Below are 14,654 nucleotides of genomic sequence, written 5' to 3'. Positions count from 1 at the left end.
ACATGAACAATGTCTTTTGAAAGAAGAATATTTCTTTTTCAATTTATCCATCTTAATTGATTTATGCTTTTTAAAAATCCTATACATCTTTCCCTTTTAAACAGAAAAGGTTTCTCAGATTTTACCCTATTACACTCCTAGCACAGTCAAGATGACGTTAATAAAGGGTCTCCTTGATAAGTCAGGGAAGCACGAGAGAAGGACAGCTTCTTAACTGTGAACTCCTTGGGCCCTGGGCAGTCGTGCACAGCCACACAGACTGTGCACACAGCACATCTCCTTAGGGTTGTGCAAAGCCGTAGCCTAGCAAAATATTCTCTATGCCTTAGTGTACACTGGGAAATGGGGATAATGGCAACTAGATCATAGATTTGTTGGGAGGATTAAATGAGTTGCCGGGAAAAATATCAACAACCTCAGATATGCAGATGAAACCACTCTATTGGCAGAAACTGAAGAGAGTCTCAAATGAGGGTGAAAGAGGAGAGTTAAAAAGCTGGCTTGAAACTGAACATCAAAAAAACTAAAATCATGGTATCTGGTCCCATCACTTCATGGCAAATAGAAGGGGAAAAAGTGGAAACAGAGTCAAGTTTTATTTTCTTGGGCTTCTAAATCACTGTGGATGGTGATTGCAGCAATGGAATTAAAAGATGCTTGTTCCAGGGAAGAAAAGCTATGACAAACCTAGACAGCATATTAAAAAGCAAAGACATTACTTTCCTGACAAAGGTCCATCTAGTCAAGGCTATGGTTTTTCCAGTAGTCATGTAGGGATGTGAGAACTGGACCATAAAGAAGGCTGAGCACTGAAGAATTGATGCTTTCAAACTGTGGTGGTGGAGAGGACTCTTAAGAGTCCCTTGGACAGCAAGGAGATCAAACCAGTCAACCCTAAAGGAGATCAACCCTGAATATCCAGTGGAAGGACTGATGGTGAAGCTGAAGCTCCAATATTTTGGCCACCTGATGCAAATGGCCCACTCACTGGAAAAGATCCTCAGGCTGGGAAACATTGAAGGCAAAAGGAGAAGGGGGTGGCAGGTCATCAGATGGTTGGAAAACATCATCAACTCAATGGACATAAGTTTGAGAAGACTCCAGGAAATAGTAAAGGACTGGGAAGCCTGGCAGGCTGCAGTGCATGGGGATGCAAAGAGTTGGACAAAACTTGGTGACTGAACAACAATAAATATAAATATATATACATATATAGTGTTTCAGTTCAGTTCAGTCACTCAGTCGTGTCCGACTCTTTGTGACCGCATGAATTGCAACACACCAGGCCTCCCTGTCCATCACCAACTCCCGGAGTTCACTCAAACTCATGTCCATCGAGTCGGTGATGCCATCCAGCCATCTTATCCTCTGTCGTCCTCTTCTCCTCCTGCCCCCAATCCTTCCCAGCATCAGAGTCTTCTCCAATGAGTCAACTCTTCGCATGAGGTGGCCAAAGTACTAGAGTTTCAGCTTTAGCATCATTTCTTCCAAAGAACATCCAGGACTGATCCCCTTTAGAATGGACTGGTTGGATCTCCTTGCAGTACAAGGGACTCTCAAGAGTCTTCTCCAACACCACAGTTCAAAAGCATAAATTCTCCGGCGCTCAGCCTTCTTCACAGTCCAACTCTCACATCCATACATGACCACTTGGAAAACCATAGCCTTGACTAGACGGACCTTAGTCGGCAAAGTAATGTCTCTGCTTTTGAATATGCTATCTAGGTTGGTCATAACTTTTCTTCCAAGGAGTAAGTGTCTTTTAATTAGTGTTTAGAACAGGGTATAGTACATGCATAGTAAATGCTATGTAAGTATTGCTTTAATAAAAATTGTTTAAGATTAGAAAAGCTTAAGGCAAAGATTACATTAATAAGCTTTACTTCTTGGTCTCCATCAGCTATACTTGCTTTATGAAACAACATGGGTCACAGGATTGATTACTGAGTAGGTTCACTTTAATGAATGAAGCCAGGAGGGAATATTTACAAGGTTAGAAACAGTTAAATAAAGGACTGAAGATCCCTAATTTGTCTTAACTCCTTTTCTTTTGTAGTGCTAGGAAATAAAAGTTTAATGTCTTTACCAAAATAGTAATTGATCCTTTCTTGACACCAAAAATTTGAATAGTCTAAAAAACTGCACCTCAAAGCGTTATGTGGATAGGAATCCCTGGAAGGCTTGTGAAAACCAATTCCTGGTCCCTACCCACTCTTAGAGACTGATTCAGTCTGGAACTTGGAGTATGAATTTCTAACATTCTGTAGGTGATGCTGATGCTGCTGGTCCATGAACTTCTCTTTGAGTCACTGAGCTCTTCTGCAAACCCACGTCTTGTCCTGGGAATACAGGGAACACTAGGAAGACTTCTCAGGACCATGGCTAGGGTAATAATACACATCTCAGAGGCCTGAGGGTCCTAAATGCTCCCTTAGGTCCACAGTTCTAAATCTCCTGTAGCACTGGTACCATAACTGCCTATTGACTGAAGCTCTACACTGTACTATTGGTTTCTTAGAGGCCGTGCTTATGTTTATGTAATTTCTGTGTCCCAGCACCAGGCAAACACCTAGCAAGAAATAGGCTGTTAAGTTTTTGTAAGTAGATGAAGTAGGAGGTTAGATCATTTCCATTGAAATACTAATTTTTTTTTTTAAAGCAGCATTCTCTTTATCTTTGGAAGTTATTTTATTACCATATAATTAAAAAGAAGACAATTTAATTTTGCTCACAGTTTATCTTAGAACCAGTTTTTAAACATATGATTCTTTGCTTAGGGGTCTCCCCTAAATAGCGAACATTAAATGTTGCCAGCATTCCCTTAGTTGGTTCTCCTGGGTTCTCTACTTTTCTCCCTCCTGTATCCCATGAGAGGGAACAGGGCAGAATCAAGCTCCAATTTTCTTTAGAACAAAAGGTATACATGTGCTGAATGTAACTAAGCATTCTCCCCTACAACCAAGCCCTAGAAGATACATAGCAAAACGGTTTCCATATCACATGTCTATAAAGAATAGTTTCTCAGATTTTTCTGTTTTCCCATTTGCTTCTTCTTCTTCTTTGGCATAGGCTTTATTTTCACTTTTGTTTTCTTTTTTCCCCTTCTCACTCTCCCCTACAGCTATGGGGTTTAGGATGTCTGTCTGCAGAGCCAAGAGGGGCTTGTTCCTTCTCTTTTTCCTCTCCTAGCATCTGGATTCTCAAAGGGGAGATGAGGAGGCCCCTTTCCCTCCATCTACACCTTTCTACTCCTAGGGCATATATCAGAAGATTTGGTGATGGGTATCACATATGCACACACAAGCACAAAGTGAAAGTGAAAGTGAAGTTGCTCAGTCGTGTCCGACTCTTTGGGACCCCGTGGACTGTAGCCCACCAGGCTTTTCTGTCCATGGGATTCTCTAGGCAAGAATACTGGAGTGGGTTACCATTTCCTTCTCCAGGGGATCTTCCCGACCCAGGGATCGAACCCGGGTCTCCTGCATGGGAGGCAGACGCTTTAACCTCTGAGCCACCAGGGAAGCCACAGGACAAAGGCAAAAAGGGAGGAAGAGTGTTACACACCTGTGGTGCTTCAAGTTGTTCAGTATGAATGGGACATGGAGTTGTGGTGGCATTGGGTGAGGCTAACAGGGTAGTCACGGCCTGGACCACCCATGGCCTCCGAGCCCAACTGAGGAGTCTGCACTGTATTTGGGACACAGCAAGAGACATCATTTCTCTTCACATCTTGAGTATCTATCATCTGTAAGCCAAGCAGTGTTGTGGTCCATAGATGTCTTGTATGGCTACTGTGGTTCATAAAACCACAAAAGGATTTAAAATCCTTTGGATGAAAGGGTAAGATTGCTCATTCATTTAGTGAAAGACATATTGTGTCATATTTTTCTTTAATGCAAAGTTTCCAAGTTTCTGTATCTTTAGCTTAAAAGTTTAAGAATAACGAAGCCTGTTTGTGAACTTCAACTTGTTTTATTCTGCACTAAACAAGTTGATTAAAAAAATCCATCAACTGATGCATTATTACTCATTTCTTTTTCAGAAACTACTTCCATAGTTCACAAAAATTAATGTGTCAATTTTTGGGACACATTTAAAGATAGAAGCTGAGAGTGTAGGGAATATTTGGACAACTTTTAACTGGAAGAAAACTACTTGCCTCCATGTTTAGTGTTTTTCTACAAGAATTCATTAATTATTCATGAATTACACAAATGAGATAATTTCGTTAGAAAAAAGTGATGAATGAATTTTTTTTTCTATTCAGAACATCCAGCACAAAGCCAAGATGGTACATTCTCTCACCATTTCTTTAATAAGTCTCTTATTCATATGTTTAAAGAATGAGATCATCTGGCAAAAAAAAAAAATATACTATGATGAGGAATAAATAACAATTGTGCTGAATGATCATTTGTGTGTGCATGTGTTTTTCCTAGATCACGAGATAGGAAGGAAGTGGTACTCACTGATTGAGGGCAGACCATGTGAAAAATTAATGACTAAAAATGGAAATGACAGAATTATAGAGTTGTTTTGAAGAAAGAGAAGGAAGCAGTGGAGCATTAAAAGAAAGGCAGGTTTGCAAGAGCTGTGTTTCTGTCAAAGCTTATATATGCAGTACCAGAATAAGAGACACATTCCAGAGGCAGGGATCACAGCATGGGGCTGAGCAGAAAGGAGAAGACATGTATTGCAAAGTCTGGATTGGAGAGAAATAAACGCATAACCACAGAAATGACAAGGTCAGTGTAATGGCAGAGAACAGGCATGTAGGTCTGAAGTCAGAAGAGAAGGAAGGGAAGTCTACTCTCTAAATTCTCTCTCCTGTTTAAGTATCAAAAGAAGAAAAAAAAATTTTTTTTTGTATGGCGTGTCTCTTCCATGCTCGTTTTTATTTATCAGATTTTGAATTTGTAACATAAATAGTTTCAGTATAAATATTTCCACCCACAGCTGTTTTTCAGAGTCTTGATAATAGACACTGATGGAGTCAGTAATCAGTGAGGTCACATGCAGGGTTCATTAGACAAAGTGCTGGGAGCTCACTTCAGAATGGATGGACTCGGAAGCTAGCTGTTGGACTATAGGGCAGCTTCACATTCCCCACAACCAACTGAAAGGGTGATGATAAGCTGATCCAAGTGAAAACCAGAGAGATGAGCTGTGGAAAAACCCTCTGCTTCAATGGGGAGGAAATGCTTTGCTAATCTTCCTAGGGGGATCTTAGGAGATTCAGATTCCTTTAAAAATCTTTAATATTTGAACCCTGATAAACAATGGAATGGAATGCCCTGGTGGCTCATATGATAAAAGAGTTGGCCTGCAATGTGGGAGACCTGAGTTCGATCCCTGGGTCAGGAAGATCCTTTGGAGAAGAAAATGGCAACCTACTCCAGTATTCTTGCCTGAAAAATCTCATGGACGGAGGAGCTTGGTGGGCTACAGTCCACAGGGTTGCAAAGAGTTGAACACAACTGAGCGACTTCACTTCCATACAGTGGGAAACTGTCACAAAGTTTGTGAGAACCTCTTTATGAAGTAGGAAGCACCTCATATAAATATCCTTTCATAAAAGTCTGTCAAATTTAATAGAGTTAGCTGTGCATTTGAAATATATGCTCTTCTCAAGTGATTTTTCTAGACTGACTGGTATGCTTAGCTTACCAGCATGAGGGAATTAGAAGAAAGGATAAAAAGTAGTTTAGTTTAGGAAGGCAGTTAGAGGGGTGGGTGAATAAAGCCAGGACATGAAGCCGTAGACCTGAATTCTAATATTTCTTGTGATAAAAAATAATCTAAGTGATAGAGTCAAGCTACTTCCCTATTCCAAGACTCAAGTTACTTTGTATGAAGAAGAAGAACCAATATAATTAAACTTCATAGCAGCAGCATACTTTCATCATTCAAAGTTTCTCTGCACACTCTAAGGGACTTCATCACAGGCATTAAACCCCCTCCTCTGTTTAAAGTGGCTGGGAATGGGTTCCATGGAGCACAATTTAAAAATCACTGCATTAGATTCTCTTCTGAAATTCCTTCCAGCTCTAATGACTACAGTTTTCAGACCAACTGGATAAACTGACTTAAAACAACCAAAAAACAAAACCAGTAAAAGCACAACAAACATTCCACAGTGAAAGGCTGAATGGTTTCCTTTCAAGCTATGTTCCAAATGGCTGAGTTTCAGCACTACTGTCCTGGCTTGTTATTTTCATATATCACATCATTTTTATACTCAGCAAGTCAGCTCATGTCATTTCAATTTTACATATATTTTTCTCAGTGACTAAAGATGCTGCCAGCACTTTCCCCATTAGATTCAAAAATGGGCTATTTGAAAGTTACTTACATCTATTTATTTTTCCAAGTTGAAAGTTTAGTTTTTTTTCTGTGATGCATGTAATGAACATAGGCTGTACAATAATATCCTAAAATAAAAACACATAGTGGCATTTAAGATGTTTGTTAAACTTGAAGTGGTTACTCATGGCCTCTCTTTTAGTGATTACAGGTTTTCATTGGACCCTGTGGTTTGCATTACTGTTTGCAAAGTTGGGGAAGATGAACTGGTGGAAGAAGGCTGGGTGCCTTCCCTCTACAAGGTGGGTACCTTGCTAACTCTCTGAGATGCTAAGTTGCTAAGAACAGGAAGTGGTAAAAGTCCTGAATAGGAAACAATAGCAATACTTTCTGCTTACAAATATCTGACCTACTCATTTTGTCAAGTGGGGATATTTTACGTTTTAGGTTAACTAGTTCTTTTTTGAGGTACTCGAACCTCAGGAGACAGAAGCCCATCTAACAATATATCTTAATGTCCATCGTTTTAATCTGATCAACAACTGGGTTAGGTTAGTTTCAAGGGAGAGGCTTGAAAGCAGGAGGTATAAAGAAGGAGAGAAACAGGGGGAGAGCAGAGGCCCACCCAGGTACAGGGACATCCTACTCTCCTCTGTTCTTAGAGTTTCATAAGTGTAACAGGTCACAGACTGGAACCCCAGGGCTGTATACAGACCCACACTGTTTTGACTACACATGGTTATAAAATTTAAAAACTGAGTTAAAAAAGTTAAAAAAGCAGATTTATTGCTTCTCTTGAAAAAATGAGTACATGTGGTGACCCTGAGCCCATTTTCAATAAGATGGCAATCAGGTGGGGCTGGTAGGCAATCAGGGGCCCCCTTCTAGAGGGGCCAGCAGGCGACCTCAGCCACTGTCTTTCTCACTTCTTGTTTTTCTTATACATAGTCTATTCTCATCTCTGAACTTGGTTGATCGAAGGAGGCATTTGTGTCTATAACCTCAGAACAGACTTTATTGTTTAGTAGTATTATAATGTAGTCCCAAAGAAACCAAGGGGATTCTACACCTACTCAGTCCAAGACTTTTAACATCAACTCCCACCACTCACCCACTCCAGTACCTGACATTTATAAAGCACTTATTTCTTTTTTTTTTTTTTTTAAATTTTAAAATCTTTAATTCTTACATGAATTCCCAAACATGAACCCCCCTCCCACCTCCCTCCCCATAACATCTTTCTGGGTCATCCCCATGCACCAGCCCCAAGCATGCTGCATCCTGCGTCAGACATAGACTGGCGATTCAATTCACATGATAGTATACATGTTAGAATGGCATTCTCCCAAATCATGCCACACACTCTGCTAAGCATTTATTTACAGCAACTTATTTATCCTAACTACTTTATGAAGTAGATAGAATTTTCTTCATTTTATAGCAGAGCAGCCTGAGGCTCAGAGAAGCTGGTTAATTTTTCCCGATATAGCTACTACAGGGCTGTAGTCTGTTTTCACTCGCATTTCTGACTGTGAAAGCCTCGCTCTTAACCACTGTATAACAACTGCTATATTGACAATGGCCAACATGTGCAGTGGCTGAGGAGCCAGCAGACCTGAAAGGCACCAGACTCGAGTGCCCAACAGTGCCCCACAGAAGGCACACAGACCGCTTACTAGTAGCACAGAGACGTGATGACCGACGCAACATTCAGGAAGCCTGAGCCGCTGGTGGAATGAGCATGAGACAAAACGGCAGTGGGCCTGGATTCTAAACTCTGCTCTGACTGACGGAGGCTGCATTGGACACAAGGCTCCTCAGAGAGGCACCCCCATTTGAACCTCACAGCAGACGTCTGAGCCAGATGGTATTATTCCATTCTACAGATGAAGAAACCGAAACTCTGAGAACTTCAGCTGCTCACTCCCAGGCCTTCTGCTTAGTAAGTGACAAAGCTGAGAGTGGAAACTAGGAGGATGGCCGCCTCCTTCCTTTCAGGGCTCTCCTCTCTGCCTCTGTGTTGCTCCAAAGAATCACCCTCTACATTTTCTGGCCTTCTACCTTCAGACCTCAGGAACATGTCAGAAGACTCTGAAATTAAGATATTAGGTCTGTCCTTTCAGTTTTTCCTGGAGTCAGAGGTGATGCCTAGGGGAATCAGTACACTAATCTGAAATGTATGAAGTCGACATCCTCCCCCCACCCCTCAAATCCCTCAGCATTGTAAGTTTACAAGGAAAAATTAAGTTACTTTGCATTACTGGAATTTCTACCCCCCGCCCCCTTCTCAAGTACCTAACTCAGGTTAGGTAATTGAACTATTTTCCTATTACTTGACACAAATAGGTAATGCTTTCATATTATTACTTGACACAAGTAGGTAATGTTTAGGAATAAAAGATGAGTGAAAATGCCTTTATCCCAGTTACTTTTCTGTTTAACCTTTTGCAAAACTTTCCCCTTGCCTTGTATAACACTTACTGATGATAAATAGCTTTGCTGACAGATGGCATTGATTGGACTACAGTAGTGAATTTTTATTTACTCTAATGCTGATTTCATATAGACAGCAAATTTGAAAAGCTTTGGTCTCTCTCATCAGACATAAATATGGCTTATTTTCATTGAACCATTTTTCATCTATCAATCTCTCTGGGGAAAACGCTAATGAGCCTATGTCTATTGTGAGCATAACGGGGGCAACCACAACTGCATAATGTGCTTGGTCCTTCAGAATCTCACAGCACCCTGTTTCAGAATCACCAGGCTGCCCAGCTTGCTTCTTTCTTGCAAGTCTAGAGGGGGTTTCTGTTCTTGGTGACCAACATGGAGTTCCAAGAAGGTATCCAGGAAGAGTGTTATACATGATGTCAAGAGACAAGGTCTCAAGCTTTATAAGTCTTATCAGAGGTAAATGGGATCTGAATTGTATTTAAATTAAGTCACCACACTGATATGGCAAGAAAAGCACTGGCCAGATGGTGCAGAGTACAACAAGGCAGTGACACGTATCACCCCCATTCCTTTCACTATTTATGAGTCCAGAATCAGGTCCGCTGCTCAGATGGCGGTATGGCCACATTAACTGTTAGTACAAGAAGGAAGCTCAATATCCCTTCCTGTTTCTCTGTTTCTCATTCTTCCATTTTTCTTTCCCATTGGCCTTTATTTTCCTCTTTAGGATTCATTCCCACAATGACCACTAGGATAAAATTACAATCCTACTCAAATGCATTTCTGCTACTGGAAACACAGGGGGGTGTCTATACTTTGCCTCCTCTTTTTCTTAAAGGAAAATTCATAGAAATTCTAGTTTCCATGGCTTTCTGCTTGGGCTTCTTCTACCAATTTACAAGGAGACTCTCATAAGGGTGTCAACTACAAATTGGCACCTGCCAAGAGCATTTGCCAGTGACTGAGCAACAAGGGTGCGTGCCATCTGCCTCTGTGGAGATCGGACCCTGTGCTGCTGCAGCCGCACCTTCAGTACCCCCTGCGGGTGGAGAGTGAGGCACTTTGTGCTCCAGGGAAATTGGCGGAACAGGTCTTTAGATAGATATTTCCAGGAACTGATTTCATGATCCTTGCATCTCTTCCTATCTAGAAAATCACTAAATTCCTTCATCAGTTCCTCATGACTAGCATAAAACCTTTTGTAAAGTAAGCTTTTGATTGCACTGAACTCCTCCTTCACCAAAATCTGATATATTGACCTTCTCCCACTACCTCTTTGGAACAGAGAGCTATCTGAGGTGCTGTCTCCTAGACTGCAGTCCTCATTTTGACCCAAATAAAACTTAACTCGCAACTCTCATGTTGTACATCTTTTTAGTGGATAAAGGTTTGGGGATAAGAAAGGAATGTGTTGTCTCTCTCCATGGTGCTTCTCATGTCTGGTCAAGGCCCTCCTGGGGGAGGCTGTCTAGGGATGGGAAAGGTGAGTGGATGGTAACAACCACCTTTCAGCTCTAATTATGCATATATTTGCTTGGAAGGGCATTTCTCTCCTAATAAAGCTACAGGGGCCAAGAGGGAAGTAAACTGTGAAGGAATGTTTATAGAAAAGATTATTCCTGTGAGGGTTCAATAAATACTGGCCAATTATGATACTTCCTAGTAGGTGGTTATTTTATATAATTACAGTACCGAAGCAAATCAACCTCTTAATGCCCACCTATGGGATGACCAATAATGGGCGACCATAGGGAGCTATGTAGGATGATAGACGGTGTATTGGATTGCATATCAAGAGGGAAGGCTGGCTTCCAGTGCTCTCTCTGTACTTAACCAGGGACTCAGAGCAACTCAATGCAGCTTTCCAGAGCTCAGTGTTCCTTTTTGCTAAATTGGGGTTTTGGGGTGGTATTATGGACTGAATGTTTGTGTCCCCTCCAGATTCATATATTGAAGCCCTAACCTTTAATGTATTTGTATCTGGGGACACGCTCACAGGGAGATGATAACAGTTAAATGGTGCCTTAAGAATGGGGCCCTAATAAGAGGATGAGACACCAGAGCTCACTCTCTCTCTCTGCCAGGTGATGATGAGAGGGGGGGAAGGCTCTCTTTCTATAAGCCAGAAAGACAACCTTCGCCAGAAACCAAACATACCAGCATGTTTATCTTGGACTTTCTAGCCCCTAGAGTGGTGAGAAAGAAATATGTGTTGTGTAAGCCACTTGGTCTATGATATTTTGTTTGGCTGGTCAAGCAGGTGATGATGACCAGCTAATTAAAATGACATACTCTAGAGTCCCTTGGACTGCAAGGAGATCCAACCAACCAGTCCATCCTGGAGGAGATCAGTCCTGGGTATTCACTGGAGGGACTGATGTTGAAGCTGAAACTCCAATACTTTGGCCACCTGATGCAGAGAGCTGACTCATTTGGGAAGACCCTGATGCTGGGAAGGATTGAGGGCAGGAGGAGAAGGGTAAGACAGAGGATGAGATGGTTGAATGGCATCACCGACACAATGGACCTGGGTTTGGGTGGACTCCGGGAGTTGGTGATGGATAGGCAAGCCTGATGTACTGCGGTTCATGGGGTCACAAAGAGTCGGACATGACTGAGCAACTGAACTGAACTGAACTGGTTTATAGTTTATAAAGTACTTTTACAAACTCATTTTCTTAGAGAAACTCTAAGAGGTGGGAAGAGCAGAGTATTATTTAATATATATGGAAATACCTCAAATTACAAGGCTACCACAAGGCTACTAAGCGGAATTCAGTCTGATGCAAACCTGAATCTTTGAGCACTTTTAGTTGTAAATGGCTGTGGTTTTCTTGTTTTTATCATCATCACATTGGATATCTATGAATTCTAGTTTTTAGGTTTCCAGGTAACTCCCAGGTGAAGAATGTCAGATTTATCACAAGTGATACATATATTTTTTCTCTTCAGAACTATAATAGTTGCTTCCTTTGACCAGATATTCTCAAAATAAGGACTAGGATCAGCAGTGAGAACTGAGGATTTAGAAAAGCAAGTTGTTGGGCCCAACTTGGACCTGACCTGCAGAATCAGAAATTCTAGGGGGTGGGTGGGACTGAGCAATTCCTGAGAAGCCCTCAAGGGGATTCTGAGGCTGATAAATTTGAGAACTGTGGTTCTGATCGTCTACATCTTTGTTACAGGTTGACTTTGACATTTCCCTGCCTTATTGTACTGAAGGATATGCGGCTGCAACTCTGAGTCCTACGATCATCTATGGCATACTGTTAAAACTATTTTGAAATGCTTGAACCTACAAATGTATCCTCTTTACAATGACAATATTCTATAATTTTGTGTTAGCCTTCCTTTATGTTTGCTTGGAATTTGGAAACATTTTAGAAAAAAAGTTATCTTGGTCAGCATATCACAAACCTTGAATTAAACTGACTCTATTCTAATTAAAATAGTACTTTCAAAAAGATTTAATTTACTATTTATTCAAAGTGGCTAATGCTTTTAATCACTTACACATGGTACTTGACAATCTACTCCTCCACACTGACCCCTGACATCTCAGTAACTTCAAAGGAAATTCACCTGTACGTGAGATCTATTCCTAAACAAAAGACATCCCCATCCAATCAGGAAAGAATATTTTAATAAATAATAAAAATAGCCAAAATACATCTATAAAATTTCTTTTAACATTTATCCTAGAAAGCCAAATATAGAATTAATTATATTAATTATATGTAAATGTACATATGTATATTATATATGTTATATAATTATACATATAATGAAATATTTTTATATCAAATGTCTGGGTTTTAGAGGTATAAAGATTTTTATCCAATGCTTCCTTTGATTACTTTCCTATGCTTGGAGTTTGAAAACTAGGGATTTCTGGAAAAGAATATGGACTTCAATGCCAATGTGATCCATTTATATTTAAATGACTATAGAACTGTGTGGGTGTGTAATTACATATTATGTGGCACCTCTTATTACCTTAGGACATCAACACTGACCTAAGAATTCTCTGGAACATTTTCTTATGTATCTTAAATAAATCTTGCCACTAAAGTTTCACAAAGAGAAAAGCACAATATTGCCTTTTAAGAATAAAACTTACACATTTCCAAAATTACTTTTTCTTATAGAGAAATAACAAAGAAATCACCTTTTACCCCCTTAAATGTGGGCAGCCAGAGAGAATAAACTCCTCATACTCTATGCTGCTTGTTATTACTGTGCTTACATAAGCCAGACTGTGGGCTTTCAGTGGAAGTGTAAGACTTACAAATCACATGACTGATGAAACGGCATACAGCTTACACAGCGTTTGTAGAGCGACAGCTTCTGAATGACAGTTTTAATGAGCTTATTGGACTTCTGACCATCACAGCACTCCAACTATTTATCTTCTTTAGATTTTCTTTTGGCACCATTTACTGAGATAATTTTGCAACTATATGAAGACTGACTAACAAATTTCTACCATGTTTCTGAAAAGACCCAGGAAGACTAAATTGAACATAAAGATTCCTCCTCCCCTGCCGAAATATGTATAATAACTATGAGATGAAGCAGTATAAAAAAAACTATTCCACACACATCCACTCACAAACACACATGCCCTTTTAATGTTGATCTCTTAGATTCAGGATGAGTTGTTAATAGTGTTATAAAGACTAATTAGAGTGTTTTCCCAAATATTTTACTTTGAGGTTGTCAATCCTGTCATTGTTTCTACCTAGGATTTACTCATTACATCAACACCAAATAAACCGTCCCCAAAAGGAGGGACTACTTTTTACTGCCAACAGCAAACACCAAAGCCAACTCATATTCATAATTACTCATCTTTTAAAACAAGTTTTGACATGAATGACTCAGCAAAGCTGGGTTACTGCCAACTGCTGCCAACTGGTCCAGTGGCACCAGAGGAAACATGAGAACTAGAGTCAACAGTGATGGAGAAACTGAATCTTCCCTCTTTTGATCCAGGTAAGAAAAGTGTTATTTTCTAAAGAAGCAGGAGAGTAGGTTCTATTTTTTAAAAGATTCTTTAACAGTTAACAAAATGTGTTTAGGCACAACAATATAAATTTGTGAAAAGTACAACAACAGAAAAACAGCAACTCTCTTTTCTGAATCCCCAAATTCACTTAAAAAAAAAAAAGCTTTAGGAAAAAATGAAGAAAAGAAAGAAAAGCAGCTCTGGCAGTAGAACAATATTAAAGAACTGCAAAAAGAATGGGAATTTAACTTCTTCATGATTAAGAGAGAAATAAAATAAAACTTTTCATTTTAATAGAGATATGTAAAAGTATATGAATTCTCCTACTCAATTGCATTTTACCTTTTTTACATTTGCCAGGGAGGTTCAGTCCTTCCATCAGAATGCCAGTCTACAGGGCAGGGTATATGGGAAATAGAGATCACACACCCAGAGAAATTAATCTGACATAGTTAAAATGACGGCTAATAGTCCGGCAGAGCACTTAGGCTCTGGTCCCACTTATTAACTGAACTGATAATTTGGCACTAAGCAGAAACACAGGGCCAAATCCAACATTCTTCCACCCTGGCTTACTCAGGAGCAGCAGGGTGAAGATAAGGCAAGAAAAACCTGACTTTAGTTTGAGTGAACCCTCTAGTATGGACATACTCTGCATCTCCTGGGGAGATGCTTTGTTTGGCCAGTTTTCCCTGGAATGCTACTTCAGTAATCACAATCACTCCAGGCCTAACAGGCCAGTCTGTAAGTCAGTGTTGCTGGTTGCTCTCTTCTGATGGTCATTTTCCCTTTTATTCAGAAGCAGACACAATGGCCCCTTTAATGCAATCACCATGATGCAAAACAAATGGCATGATTAGGAAATTGTCCAAATTCAACTTGGCTTTCT

General features: G+C 40.2%; 1 protein-coding gene and 1 non-coding gene across 11 annotated transcripts in view; both read right to left on the bottom strand.

The window, feature by feature from the left end:
- PEX5L (peroxisomal biogenesis factor 5 like) overlaps positions 1-14,654 on the bottom strand; it is a 300,042-nt gene that overhangs the window by 208,839 nt on the left and 76,549 nt on the right. The window lies entirely within an intron of this gene.
- On the bottom strand, positions 3,450-3,521 carry TRNAG-CCC (transfer RNA glycine (anticodon CCC)). The gene has a single exon. It is a non-coding gene; the product is annotated as a tRNA-Gly (tRNA).

The sequence above is a fragment of the Ovis aries genome, chromosome 1, assembly GCF_016772045.2.
Source record: "Ovis aries strain OAR_USU_Benz2616 breed Rambouillet chromosome 1, ARS-UI_Ramb_v3.0, whole genome shotgun sequence".
Lineage (NCBI taxonomy): Eukaryota > Metazoa > Chordata > Mammalia > Artiodactyla > Bovidae > Ovis > Ovis aries.
This window is presented reverse-complemented; position numbering and strand designations above follow the sequence as displayed.